The sequence below is a fragment of the Heloderma suspectum genome, chromosome 3 (genome assembly GCF_057233095.1).
Source record: "Heloderma suspectum isolate Gila_16-S chromosome 3, 16-S_ref, whole genome shotgun sequence".
Lineage (NCBI taxonomy): Eukaryota > Metazoa > Chordata > Lepidosauria > Squamata > Helodermatidae > Heloderma > Heloderma suspectum.
In genome coordinates this window covers 299,830,619-299,845,695 of record NC_139460.1, presented here as the reverse complement: position 1 = coordinate 299,845,695, position 15,077 = coordinate 299,830,619, and the positions used below count along the sequence as shown (strand labels likewise).

Genomic DNA, 15,077 nt, shown 5'->3' with positions numbered 1-15,077 from the left:
GAATTCCGCCACGGATTCCGCCACAGACCCGAACTCTGTGGCGGAACGGCCTGCCATCCCCCCAAGTTATTCTGGAAGGCAAGTTCTTGTTCAAAACCGTCTCTGACTCCCACTTGGCTCCTCTATCGATATTCGTAATTGTGCGGAGTAGCTGTTTTCCTTTGTAGCCTGAGAGTCTCCGAGGATTTCCATTTGTAAGGAGCCTGGTTGTTAACTAATAAAGTAGTGAGCCTGAAGGCTGGTGCCTTGGAGTGTGTGACTGCGAATGGAGCTAGGGATGTCAGAGAATTCCGCCACGGATTCCGCCACAGACCCGAACTCTGTGGCGGAACGGCCTGCCATCCCCCTGCCCCCCCGCGGATCCCCCCCGGGACAAGACTTACCTGGGGCGGATCTTCCGGGCGGCGGCAGCGGCAGCTTCGGCTGCGGCGGCTGCAGTGGCCGGTCTTCCGACCGGCTGCCGCCAGCGCCGCCATTTCCAGTATGTGTGTGGGGGGAAGATGTCATAGGCTACGTAAAGATTTATGTAGCCTATTGTGGCTAGGTGTTTGTTTGTTTTAAACAACATGATAGACTACGTAAATCTTTACGTAGCCTATCACGTCTGACCTTAAAAAAAAACAAAAACGCGCATACGCAAATGGCGGCGGCTATGGCCGCCGCCATTTGCATTCCTTATTTTCGCCGTCTTAGTCTACGTAAATATTTACATAGACTAAGACGGCCCAAAATAACGAACGCAAATGGCAGCGGCCGTAGCCGCCGCCATTTGTGTATGCGCTTTTTGTTTTGTTTTTTGAAAGTCAGATGTGATAGGCTACATAAAGATTTACATAGCCTATCACGGCTGACTACAGGGATGCAAACGGCAGCGGCTATGGCCGCCGCCATTTGCGTCCCTGCCAGCCAGCGGACAACCGGATGTCCGGCTGCTGGCGGAGCCGGCCAGTGGCTCCGCGGAATCCCCACAGAGCGGAGCCGGCCGGCCAGGATTCCGGGGGGGAGGCGCTCCGCACCTCCCCCCCCAGCGAGGATTCCGGGGGGAGGGACGGAGTACCTCCCCCCCCAGCGGAACCCAGTGGAGCCAGTAAGGGCAATTTCGTACATCCCTAGGAGGACCAAGGAACTTGACACAAACTCATACAGTAATGCAGGGGAAGGAGTGAGAGAGAGAGAGACGTGACTCTGAGCAGGATTTTAAATTGTTCTATTTACACAAATATAGTGAAAGTACATAAACATACAGCTCACCCATAACGAGTATAGGTAATTGTCCTCTCCAGCTACTTGACTAATAACGGGAGAAAGATTCGAAAAGCCAGACGCAAATGGATAGGGATGAACACATAAGCTGTGAACACCAACATAGTAACAAGAGCGGCGGTTAAAATGTGTGCCACCATTTGTGCCCAGGGCTCTAGATCAAGGCAGCACGTGACCATCATGTATTGAAAATAAAGCCAGTAGACAGAATCCTTCATGCGCTTCACAGTCATCACTGCCATTTGTTGTTGCTTCTGGAAGCTTGTCCTATTGGATCAACAAAGTGTGGATTATATAGTTTAAACCATGGGTTACGGGGAGGGGGGATAGCGATATGTTTACTCCCTTGAATTTACAGTGATCACAATTTACCACAAATATCTCCTGCACAAGTTCAACGGAAATAAAATGAAACTTGTACTAAAGCTCAGATGTGCTCAATCTATTGAGCTCTATATATTGATCTCCTGTCTCAGCAGAGATACAGTGTTTTTGATTATTTCCTGCGGAGACAGTACAATCAGGGTACAATACTGGCTGAGGGATGCTAGGAGCTGTAGGACTTTCTTCTGCCTAAACATGCATAGGATTGCACCTTAAGCCATTTCCCCACTCCCTACACTGTAGTCTGTTTCCAGCCTTTGTCATTCCCATCAGCCAGACATGGGCTTTGGAGTTCTCCAGCAGCTTGTTGAGTAACAGCAGATGTCAATTCCAGCATGGTGATTTATTCTAGGGCCTACTCAAAAATAGATTCTAGCATCTGAGAATCACCAGTGTGTTTTCAAACTGTCATACCCAGCCAGTTCCACTCTCTACAGTTGTCTTCCAAACACAATGTTAATATCAAACGGGGGTGGGGGGGTGGGAGGAAGGCTGAGAGTTTTGGGGCAGAGGATTTTTCCTGGATCTGTTGAGCATGCTCATTCAGCATACTTTAGAATGAAAGTCAGAGGACTTCCACGCCCTCATGATAGTCTCCTGGTTGATCAAAGGTCTTCATTTCTGAGGAATGGTTTCTGTATAAGTATTTGTGAAGTACTGTAGCACTGTGTGACCTTTATATGTGGGATTGTTTAGCTTGGAAAAAAGGCAAGTAAATGGAGACATGATATAGGCATACAAAATTATGCATGGTGTGGAGAATGTGGATTAGAAGACACTTTTCTCTGTCTCTCATAATACTTGAACCCAGAGTCATCCCATGAAGCTGATCGGTGGGAGATTCAGGACAGATAAAAGGAAGTACTTCTTCACCCAGCGCATAGTCAAACTATGGAATTCGCAACCACAAGATGTAGTGATGGCCACAAATTTGGAGGGCTTTAAAAGGGGGTTAGACAAATTTCTGGAGGAGAAGGCTATCAATGGCTACTAGTCTTGATGGCTATATGCTACTTCGAGTATCAGAGGCAGCATGCCTATGTGCACCAGTTGCTGGGGAACATGGGTGGGTGCTGTTGGACTCATGTCCTGCTTGTGAGTTTCCCATAGGCAGCTGATTGGCCACTGTGTGAACAGAATGCTGATCCAACATGGCTCATCTTATGTTCCTATATGTCTTTGTGTGTGGAGTTGTAATGAAAACCGCTAAGTGAAAGGTGTGATCAACAGTAGTGCACATGCATTGCATGCAGAAGTGGCCACAGCATGATCAGTCCCTGCCATCTCCAAGGCTCTCAGGGAGCAGGGCTAAGAAAGATCCAAGCTTGAGGCTCCTGAGAACTTCTGTTAATCAGAATAGACAGTACTAGGACAGATGGGCCAGTGCTCTAACTTAGTATAAGGTCTATAACTTAGTATAAGTTATATATATATAGACAGATAATTTGTTTGGGCCCTGGACCAATGAGGAGTGAGATATCCAGGTGCATGTACACAAAAGAATTTACAGGCATAGAAGGAGGCTAGAGAAGGGTTTGTAGAGCTGGACGGAGGTGGATTGGAAAACTCATTAGAGGCTTAAGGAAGCCTATGGGAAGTGTATGAGACAGCCTTCTCCAACGTGGTGCCCTCTAGATATTTTGGACTGCAACTCCCATCAGCCCCAACCAGAATGGCCAATGGGAGTTGTAGTCCAAAACATCTGGAGGACATCACATTGGGAAAGCTTGGTGTAAGGCAATCAGGGTTTTTGGATGTAAAATTGGCTGTTATGAATATTGTGTCAATTAGCACTTTATAATAATAGACTGTAGTTTACAGAGGTAAAGCACTGTGTTCTTTAAATGGACCATGACCTTATTTCAGCCAGTCTGTGGCACCATGGCAGACCAGAGGAATCACAGGGTCAGCATTAGTGGCAGAGTCCACAAGGAGGAAAGCTACACAGATCTATAGGGGCTCCAATCCCACTTCAGTTTGACTGGCACTTCTGGATTTAAACTGAACATGGCTGTTTGAGGTGTGGCCAATGCCAGGGAAACAGCTTACACCATAAAGGGTTTGGATAGAGTTCCTCTGTCTGCATCATAGTCCAGCCACCCAAACGGCAACTTCTGATTTGACCAGGGTAAATGCCCATCAGATTTGCTCATCAGTAAAACCTGGCTCATACTGTTACCATCTTCATCAGTACTACTTACTCAATTTCCAGTTGTGTTCTAAGGCATCATAGCAGGAGTACAGGAAGCTGATGTGCAAACACACCCTTAACTATCCTTCAGGGAGGAATTTGAGTGTATTACATAAGACTGATGATAAAGAAAATGTTTTTCCTTTAGTACAGAAGGTACTCAATTTTTCCATCTAAAAGGAATTTATCATTCTTGTTCTGGGAAGAGATTCAAAAAAATAAGGGGATAGGAAGTATACTTAGCAGTGGTCTATTCTTCAGTGCTTAATAGCTGGTTAACACCCATTTCAGCCAGTAACTATTCAGCACCTGATCAGTAACTTCTATGAGCGCTAGACGAATGACACAACTACCCATGTTGGGCATTCTCACCTAGGTATAGTTTGATACTCTATATTATCTTCCAAGTGGCAAGGAGGATTTTATTACATATCAGGTATAGACAGAGGTGTCGTATGCACATGTTTATATGCAGCCCATATTTCCTTCTACCTTAGAACAAGAAGACTCCCTCCTTTTGCCTCCCACTTTTTTCAAACAGCGCAAAGGATCATCCAAAAGGTTTTGTCATGGGACATCCCAATAAAGAAGTTGTGGATTTATTCTTCCAGATTAAAAATATAAGAAGGTTATGCTCATAATGTTCTGCATTCCTTGTGCAATACAGTTTCCTAATTAAGAAGTTCATTCTTACCTGTATCCAGTGACAATTTCCTGAAGGTTAATCATTCTCACCGCTCCTAGGGAAACAATGGAGATCTATGTCTCATATCTACTGACTCATCTTGCCTGGTGCTGCTCACCTCAGACCCAGGCTTAAACAAAACATAATCATATACAAATGATTAATCATATGCAGTCCCAGCTCCCCCCACAGAATGTCTTGTTTTATTTATTTAAACCAGTTTCTTAATCCTACCCCCGCCCCCCACAGGGGGTGATTTTGAGGTTTGAAACACACACACACACACACACACACACACAGCAAGGACAGAAGAGTTAAAATTTGAGCTGTGCACAAATGGCCTCTTGAAATTCTTCACCTTACTTGTGGGCAGAGAAATTTAGGAGACAATTTCACTGAATTTCTCCAGGAGTAGGAGAAATTCTCAACAGTTGCTCCCAGCTAGGGCTCCCCATTGGCCCGCCTGGTAGCACAGATTCTTCCTTTTTTCCTAAGGGTTTTGGGGGGTTTCGTGCTGCAACAGCGTCAACTGTCTTGGCAGGCTGGCCCCCAGTTTGCACCCACTGCAATGCAGGTGGCGGCAGTGTTGTGTCTACTCCAGGGGTGAGGTGGAGTTAGCGCTCTGCCAAAATCGGTCCTCCGGTTTCCTGAATCTTTCTCCCCCCATGAAAGAGGCTTCCATTGTTCTGCCTCATTCAGGATGTTTTAGAATTCACTTTTGTGGTGTTTTTGAGCTTACCTAATCACAGCTAGCCTCCCAGGCTGCCTGCATGTCCTGATCTGAAAAAGCCCCATGGGAGGAATTACCTCATGGCACCTTAAACTGGCATTGAAGTGTAGGAAGCCGAGGAGGCCACAGGCTGCCAGAGAGATGACTGCACAATGAAAAATAGGACACTTGTGCTCACTCTTCAGCCACCTCCTAAGTAAGGGAAGCCCAAGAAGCCCAAGCCCAACCCATGAGAATTTCGCTGAAATTTCTTCACCATTGCATTTCTTTTCAAAAGCAAATTCTCTTCTATCAAACTGAATGAGAATGGTAAAAAAAAAAAGTGGGAGAAATTTTCGGCACAGCACTAGTTAAGATGCATGCCCACAAACCAGTGAAGGCTGGGAGCACGTTGGATAGCTCCTTTAGAGTTCTGACTGAAACCTGGAGCAGATTCACCACCCCACTGACACACACACAAACAGAAAGACAGACAGACAGACAGACAGTTCTATCCCTCAAGGCATGGAACATCCATTACAATCCTTCTTGAAGCTTACAAGCAAAACAATTATTTTGTAGCACTAGGATCCTTTTATCTGGAAGCACACTGGATTATTGTGAACAGAAAATTGTCATATCACATGGGATCCTCCGCAGGGAGCCCCACAACACTAAAGTTCATTTGGGTTTTTTAAATGGCATATGGGAAAGACATGGATGACCTTGAACAATTTATTGCCTAGTCTTAGTTCCCCATCTATAAATTAGGAATGATACGGACCTATCTCACAGAGATTTCTGAAAACAGAAAAGGTTGTAAATCGTAAGCAAATTAAATAGTTCTAGCCCTTAAGCCCCTGGTCCGTGCGCGCGCACACACACACACCCCTGGACTTTGCTTTCTCCTCACAAAAATGAGTGATGTTTTTTTTTCCTTATCAGAAGCTCATGGACTATGTTGGAAGGCAAGGTTTGTATCTACTGCTCTGTCCATGAGAAGTAAAGACAGTGCATATCTCGAGTACAGACTGAACATCACATGCAGTCGTAAGAATCAGCACCCAGGATTCACAAGGCTTCATACAATATAACATTGAAACAGTAGTTGGGGGGGGGGTCCTCCCATGGGGGTGAGCCCAACTTTTTTTCTCACAGACACATGTGAAAAAAATTCTTATTTAAGCGATGATGGGTTGTGGAGCATGCCGGTGGCCATTTTGAATATTCAACACTTGGTGGGGGGTTGCCATGGCTTGTTGTCATCCGAACCAAGGCAGCAAGGTTTGTTTAACCATCAGATCAGCCCTGCTGCCCAGGTTCGGATGACACGACAAGCCATATCTGGGGCTCAAATAGGCAATCTGGTGCCCATGGGCACTGTGGCTCATCATGGTTTAAATAAACTATGGAGGACTGAGGTGATCATGCAACCAAGTCAATCTCTATATTTTGTCTTTGGGAGGTAATAACCCACCAACCCACCACCCTTAGGTTAAAAGTTCTGTACAAAATTACCTGCATTTTTTGGGTAAGGCACATTTAAAAGAACAGCCCTAAAATTACATTTTGAATCATTGGTGCAATTGTCTGGGCTGAAATTTGCATACTTTTGCCCAGTTTGGGCTCCAGAGGGGTTCCATTCCTGCTGTAAACCACTTGTGTCATATTTATTCATTGACAACAAATGTTTATAAACATGAATCATAGGTTGATACATCAGGAAGGCTAAAGCTGAGAATGAGCTGAGGTTAGCAAGGGATGCCAAAAACAACAAAAAGTCTTTCTTCAGATAGATGCATAGTAAAAGACAGAGGAAAGAAATGGTGGTTCAGGATGGCAAAACAATAACAGATGACAAAGAAAAGGCAGAGGTGCTCAATTCCTACTTTGGCTCAGTCTTCTCCCAAAAGAGGGTCTATGACCCCCCCTGGTAAAGGTGAAGTACAGGCTGAAGGGGCAGGATTGCAGCTTGAGATCGATAGGCATATGGTCAAGGAACACCTAATGACTTTGAATGAGTTCAAATCTCCAGGACCAAATGAACTGCACCCTAGAGTAATAAAGGAACTGGCACAAGAATTCTCAGAACCACTGTCTATTATCTTTGAGAAGTCATGGAGGACGGGTGAAGTGCCAGATGACTGGAGGAGGACTAAAGTTGTCCCTATCTCCAAAAAGGGTAAAAAGGAGGAACCTGGGAACTACAGACCAGTCATCAATCCCTGGGAAAATTCTGGAGCAGATTATCAAGCAATCCATCTCTAAGCATCTTGAAAACAATGCAGTGATTACTCGAAGCCAACATGGATTTGTCAAGAACAAATCCTGCCAGACGAATCTGATCTCATTTTTCGATCAAGTAACCTCTCTTGTGGACTGTGGGAATGCTGTAGACATAATATACCTCGACTTCAGCAAAACTTTCAACAAAGTGCCCCATGATATCCTGATGAGCAAACTAGCTCAAAGTGGGCTAGATGAAACAACGATCCGGTGGATCCACAGTTCACTACAGAATTGGACTCAAAGAGTGCTTATCAATGGGATCTTCTCAAACTGGGGAGAGGTAACGAGCGGGGTATCGCAGGCCTCAGTCCTGGGCCCAGTACTCTTCAACATTTTTATTAATGACTTGGAGGAGGAGGTGCAAGGAATGCTGAACAAATTTGCAGATGACACAAAAATGGGCAGGATAGCTAATACCCTGGAAGACAGCAACAAAATTCAAAGTGATCTTGATAGACTGGAGCGCTGGGCAGAAAACAACAGAATGACATTTAATAGGGATAAATGCCAAGTTCTGCACCTGGGAAAAAGAAACCAAATGCACAGTTACAAGATGGGGGATACTTGGCTCAACAAAACTACAAGCGAGAAGGATCTTGGAATTGTTGTCAATCACAAGCTGAGCATGACCCAACAATGTGATGTGGCAGCAAAAAATGTGAATGCTATTTTGGGCTGCATTAATAGAAGCATAGCTTCCAAATCCTGGGAAGTACTAGTTCCCCTATACTCAGCACTGGTTAGGCCTCATCTAGAGTACTGTGTCCAGTTCTGGGCACCACATTTTAAGAAGGATGCAGACAAACTGGAGAGGGTTCAGAGGAGGGCAACAGAGATTATCAGAGGACTGGAAACAAAGCCCTATGAAGAAAGACTGCAAGAACTGGGCACGTTTCGCCTTGAGAAGAGAAGACTGAGGGGAGATATGATAGCACTCTTCAAATACTTGAAAGATTGTCACAGAGAGGAAGGCCAGGATCTCTTCTTGATCATCCCAGAGTGCAGGACACGGAATAATGGGCTCAAGTTACAGGAAGCCAGATTCCGGCTGAACATCAGGAAAAACTTCCTGACTGTTAGAGCAATATGACAATGGGACCAATTACCTAGGGAGGTGGTGGGCTCTCCCACACTGGAGGCATTCAAGACGAGACTGGACAGCCATCTGTCAGGGATGCTCTGACTTGGATTCCTGCATTGAGCAGGGGGTTGGACTTGATGGCCTTGTAGGCTCCTTCCAACCCTACTATTCTATGATTCTATGATACATCTGATCTGATCAGCTTCAATAAGTATTTCCAATAGCAAAGGAGACACCGAAGCAATAAAAGCAGCAGGACCGAATCTAGTTACCAACAAATGTTTCAGTTGCAAATACTGCCATTCCGCTAAAGCCAGCAGATCAAATTGATCTCGCAAAATTGAAAATATCAAAAACTCATCATCAACCCCCACTAATTGATCTGAAGTAAAGATCATCTTATCTGTCCAGGTCTGCCATAAAAACATTTTCTTGCCAATTCTTAAATCTGGATTTCCCCATAAAGTCAAATTAGCATGAGAAAATGGATCAAACTGTAATTGACATGACATTATACACCAGACTTCCCTAACTTCCAAAATTGTGGGAGGAGTTCTGTCTACCTTAGTATGCCGAGAACCTAGTGCCATCCATTTAAAGAGAGGCTCCAGACAAGAAGATTCCAATGCTGACCATGGAGGAAAATCTAATTTGAGTGGAAAATACCAAAATTTAGTAGCGGTCAGCAAATAGGCCCAATGGTACATAGCTAGATCCGGAAAACCGAACCCACCTTCATTAATTGGCATTGGCATCCTTTTAAAAGATATTCTTGGTGGAGAGGAATCCCAAAATAATTTACGAAACAAAGCATTGAGTGTTTGGAAAGATGAGGCAGAGCCACACCTCGCCTTATTTTTCTAAAGCCCAAAATTAAAAAGTTGTGTTGATTTTTTAAAAATTGTGAAATCATAAACATGCCCATCACACCCAGTTTTCTGAGATTTGGTGAGCTTTATCCCCTCAAAAGTCACTAATAGGTCTATACATTTCTTGAAATTCTTACACACACACACACACACACACACACAAGTTATAGACATTTGTTGATATTCCCATTCTAGTCAATGAGGAAATCATCCAACACTTTGAAAAACAAGGCGAGATCCAAGCATAACATCAGCCTGATTTGAGGCAACCACTATCTGAGCCAATGAAGCAGATTCCAATGAAATGTTGGGTTTTCTTTTGCACAGCCTTACCAGAGAATATATTGAAGGCAATGTGCTGTAATTCCAAGCATGCGGTATCTCAAAGAAGAAGGCATACCTGATATGCCTCCAGGCTATCTTAACCATTCTCACAATTCTGGCACATGTACAATGAGAAAATGTTCTCTAATCCTGCAAGTCAGATTGAAAATATATCTGAGGACGGTGACTTTGAATAGGATGTTGTGATACTGAAACACAGAAATTAAAACTAGAGTTTCTGGAGAATCAAATGCACATGGCTCCGAGTAAAACACAATGCCCTGCATGTTTCATCTAACTTTAATTGTTAACTTATTGGCATGTATTGCAGGGCCACATTCTATATTTCTGAAGTTTTCTATTTTCTACTGCAATTAGAAAGAAAAAGAAAAGAAAAGGAACATCCCCTGTAGTTCCATGTAGCCTATACCTCCTCTTAATCTTCCAGTAAAGCAGGTCTTGCTGAGCCCTCCCTGTCATTCGTGGGATGTAAGAGCAACTTTGTGCCCAAGTAAATCTTATCCTCCATTCCTGGACTGATTGGGCTCTCTTTTGTACATCTGACCTCCCCTGATGGCAGTGCTCAGATTACGGGGGTAAAAGCAGGGGGCCTTAATTAAATCTACAAGCCCCATCCATCCCTGATACCTCTCAGTTTTAGCCAGATCATGGGCTCCCTGGCCTTCTAAAAACAGTAGATAACAGGGCCTGTCACAAAGGTTAGAAACGTTTTCTCCAGCTTCCCTGTGATTCAACCACTGCCTTAAGGGGGCCAGAATATTGAATGATACGTGGCTGGAGAACATAGGGTTCCATCTAGTCCAATATTCTGTTCACGTAGTGTCCAACCAGCTGCCTGTGGGAAACTTACAAGTAGAACAATAGCACCCTCCTGCTAATCAGAGTAATCAGAACCCAGACTAATCAGTAACTGAAACTAGAGAAGTGCACTGAAACTGGGAGAAAACTTATTTGCTTACTAGATAAGATATTGACAGAGATTTCTCCAAGCAGCCTGTAACATTCCGTACTCCCTTACAAATCATCCCTTCAGTAAACGAAAAAAGAAAAGAAATTGTAATACCGCATAAGTTATACTTGCTTTACTGTGGATCTGCATAAGATAGACATCTTTTCATATATGGGGAAACGTTCTCCATTGCCTTTCCAAACAAAAATGAAGAAATCCATTTCCCAAAGCCTTTTTCAAAAAGGAAAGGAAAGAAAATATCTCACCTTTGTATGAATCCAGCTAAGAGATGCCTCCTGATACACTTTGCTGCCAGGCTACCCAAATAAAAACTGATGAGTTTCTTTACGCTTCCTTCCCAAGTGTGGTGATGCAGCAATTCAACACACCTCTCTGTCCACCCACTTGAGGCCCAGCTCACTCTAAATTACAGCTTTGTATTAAGGAAACTCCACAGCGCATTCTCTGGTCTTACCTATCTGTACACAGGGCCATAGTTTCACAAATGGTAATCCTATGTACACCTACTTGGGAGCAAGCTCCACTGAGTAGAACAGAACTTATTGAAAGAAGGTGTGAATGAGATTGTAGACAGTTTCAGAACAAACGAGGATAGGATTAAGCAGTGTAAAGCTGCAACCCTAGGCACACTTTCTTGAAATAAGTTCCAGAATGGAAAAAAGTAAATGTGCTTTAAGTTGAGGGAGTGATTATATTCAACATAAGAGACACAGAGAAATGGACTAATTATGGCAATTTCTAATAAACTGCACATTATTCCAAATTTGACCTTTTCTTACTATAGCTTCGAGCCTCTAGGGTTGCTAACTTTTCTTACTGGTCCTGCTCTTTTGGCTTTAATGGCAATCTGACACAGAAATTAAGCAGGGGTACCTTTTCCTGACATGGACATCAAATGGCAAGAAAATCTTTGCTTAATTTCTGTGGGTCTGGCTGCTGTTAAAAGCTGTGGAGTGGGAACATTAAAAAAAAGTCAGCAATTGTCTTTTTATCATTCCGTGTTGTTGTTGTTTTAAATTGACTTACTGATTATACAGCTGGATATTTGGGGGAATCAAATCCACATAGTTTTACATCAAACCCAGCCATTCAGTTGTGTATAACCTATAACCTGCTCCACTGGTCTTTAACTGGTGGGTTGCAACTCTAATGTGTCTTCCACCACAATAATTTTTTTGGCCCAGGGATTGGGAGCCATTTTTCTGGTGAGGCCACATTCTCTTGGGGGCAATCTGTTTGAGATCACATACTGGCAGTAGGTGAGGGTGGAGCTAACAGTGTATGAGTCACCCCCCTTTCTCTTTCTGACACCGCCTTCTCCTCCCGCCTTGCCCCCTGCCATCTGCTGCCTTTGTTCCCACCCAGCAGGCTGTCAGGGGAAGGACACATCTGAACTCATCACTTTCAGAGCTCCACATGTGAAATTTAGCTGAGAACTGGAATGAAGGTTGCCCACCTGTTTTAGAGACAATGGTAAAGAGAGGGAAGAAGACAGAGAGAGAAGAGAAGAGAAGAGAATGGCAAAACTTGATAAAGACTTCTTTAAATGAGGCATTTACAGTGCACTCATGATTGGTCACTCATGGAAGTGTGCAGGTCATTTACATAATGCTGTAACCTCCAGGGCACATCCAGCTGTTTTTTAATCTTTATCCCATTAAAAAAAAGCCACACCCTTGAACAAATCCACTATTTAAATGCAAATCCACTTTAATGGGTGTGTGTAAATGTGCAGTTCTGCTGTAACCACAGCCTGGGAAGAAGAAGCCGTTGGCTAGAACAGGAAAATCACAATTGCCCTTCCCCGCCCCACTCTGCCAGTGTGTCTGCCTGTTGACCTGGGCTGGAAGGAGAGTTTTCTTGGCTAACCTATGGGAGGCTCAAAGTGAGTGCAAAGCTGGCTGGGAGAAGAAGAAGAAGAAGACGGTGACCCCTCCCCATGTAAACAGCTGACAGCAATGAAGCACGCACACCCCGTGCCACTTTGCAGAATGAGAGCAAGTGAGAGATATTTGAATCCCTCAGGAGACCTACTGATTCACTGCTCGCTCGGCTGCGGAGAACTTGCCTGTGTAAAGAGCTGATATTTATCTCGCTTAGAAAGTGGAAACAGAAACTCCAGTAAACTGCGAAATAAAAAGCCTCATGTAGTGAACCCTGTAGACAGACAGACAGTACAGCAAAGAGTAGACACCAGGGAAATATCTTTAAGAAAGGTACTCCATAACTTCTGAAGTTGATTACATCCACAGCACAGCCTAGACTGGCCACTTCTCTATCTCCCCCACCCCACCTCACCCCAAGAGGAAATGCACCACCAACAAAAAGGAAAAAAGAGGGCATAAATGTGAACATGATAATTTGTATAGATGCAGCGACTACAAATACAATACTATCATGCTGTAATTAGGTGACCTGTGTGCCTGCTGCTGCTCAGTCTGCTGCCCAGGTGCTAACTGTGGATGGGCAACTCCAAGCCCCCTGCTCTCCCTTGTTACGGTTCTGCATCTTTACACCGGTCTTGTACTGAACAGCTTTTCAAATAGAGGATACCTTCAAATAGAGGACTGTCTTCTGACAGCCCTTCAAACAGAGGTGTGTCCTCTGTAAAGATGGACACATAACCACACCAACACAACCTCAGATCATGATCTCAGCAAATGGACAGAGTCATATGGGAGAATCTTCAGATACCCTGGTCCCAAGCCTTTACTGGCTGATAAGTCAACACCAGCACTGTTAATTGTGTCCAGAAATAAATTGGAAGCAAGATTAAGCACTGTTGTGATATGTTCTGTTTGGTGAGTCCTGGTTAGTAACATGGCCAGCAAATTCTGAACAAGTCTATATTTCCAACTTTTTAAAAGCTCCACATAAAACTTTGGTAATCAAACTCATTGGATAACTAGTCTAATATAAATCCCATTAATTTCACTGGGTCTCCTCTGAGGCCCAGTTCACATGATCACAGGGTGGTCAATAAGCCATGGTGGCTTGTTAACCACCCTGCCTATGCAGGACACATGCCGTAGGGATTAGCATAATTACCCTTGGCCAGGTGGCTTGTTGTGTCATGTCAGCCTGGCCAGGGTGGTTTGTTGCCATGGGTAATAAACCACCTGGAACCCTACAACAGGCCATGGGTTTGGGGTGGCTTGTTACACATGGCAACAAGCCACCCTGGCCAGGTTCACATGACAAGACAAGCCACACTGTTGAGAGTAATTATGCTAATCCTCCCCCACAGCATGCGCAGCTGGGAAAATAAGCCACTATGGCTTATTTCTCTAGCTTCAATTGTGTGAACCAGGTCTGAACGAGACTAACACTGGCCGGGTCTGAACCCGGCAAGTGGCAGGGGCCACTTCTAACCCACTTCACAATCCCATGGCTTGTTGTAGGGGTTGGGGGGTGGGTTAGAAGCCACCCCTGCCACACCATGCTGCACACCAGGTTCAGATGACACAGCAACCCATAGCAGTGGCAATTAGGTAAATGTTAATTGCACAAGCAGAAGCCTCGTGTGGCGCAGAGTGGTAGGCGGCAGTATTGCAACCGAAACTCTCCCCATGACCTGAGTTCAATCCCAGCAGAAGCCGGGTCTCGGGTAGCTGGCTCAGGTCGACTCAGCCCTCCATCCTTCCGAGGTCGGTAAAATCAGTACCCAGCTTGCTGGGGGAAAGGTAGTCATGACTGGGGAAGGCAATGGCAAACCACCCCGCTACAGTCTGCCATGAAAACGCCAGCGCAAGCAGGCGTCCCTCTAGGGGTCAGCAATGACCTGGTGCTTGCACAGGAGGAACCTTTCCTTTCCAATTGCACGAGCAGCACAAGTGGGGGTGGGGGAAATAACCCATACTGAGCTGTTTCCTCTGCTAATCTTGTGAAACTGACCATTGGATATGCCCCTTAGATTGTAAACCTGAGGGCAGGGACCACCTTAATTTTATTAAAGAGTAGGGTATTAATGCTATACATAACTACATACATACATATGCACATAATTGGTAGCATCAGACCATGCTCCAGTATGTTTGGAGTTGCAATTTTCAAATGCACCCTAGGGTCCCTGGTCTTTGGCGCCTTAATGTTTCTCTTCTAATGATGAGAAGTTTAAAACTCAGATGTTAGCTGAATTGATGGAGTATATAAAAACTAATGAGGGCACACCTGGTTCATACGCTATCAAGTGAGAGACTAGCAAAGTTTTTATACGGGGCTAAATTATTGCCTATGCTTCTGACAAACAAAAAATTAAAAAATGCAACAGATGTCTTTAAATAAGAAATTG

At 44.4% G+C, this 15,077-nt stretch overlaps 1 long non-coding RNA gene across 1 annotated transcript; it reads right to left on the bottom strand.

The window, feature by feature from the left end:
* Nucleotides 1–1,190: 1,190 nt before the first annotated feature.
* LOC146351497 (uncharacterized) lies at nucleotides 1,191–12,026 on the bottom strand. The gene is made up of 3 exons (XR_014789622.1): nucleotides 11,032–12,026; nucleotides 4,533–4,578; nucleotides 1,191–1,530 (listed from the first exon to the last, which is right to left on the bottom strand). It is a non-coding gene; the product is annotated as an uncharacterized LOC146351497 (long non-coding RNA).
* Between the last annotated feature and the right edge of the window lie 3,051 nt (nucleotides 12,027–15,077).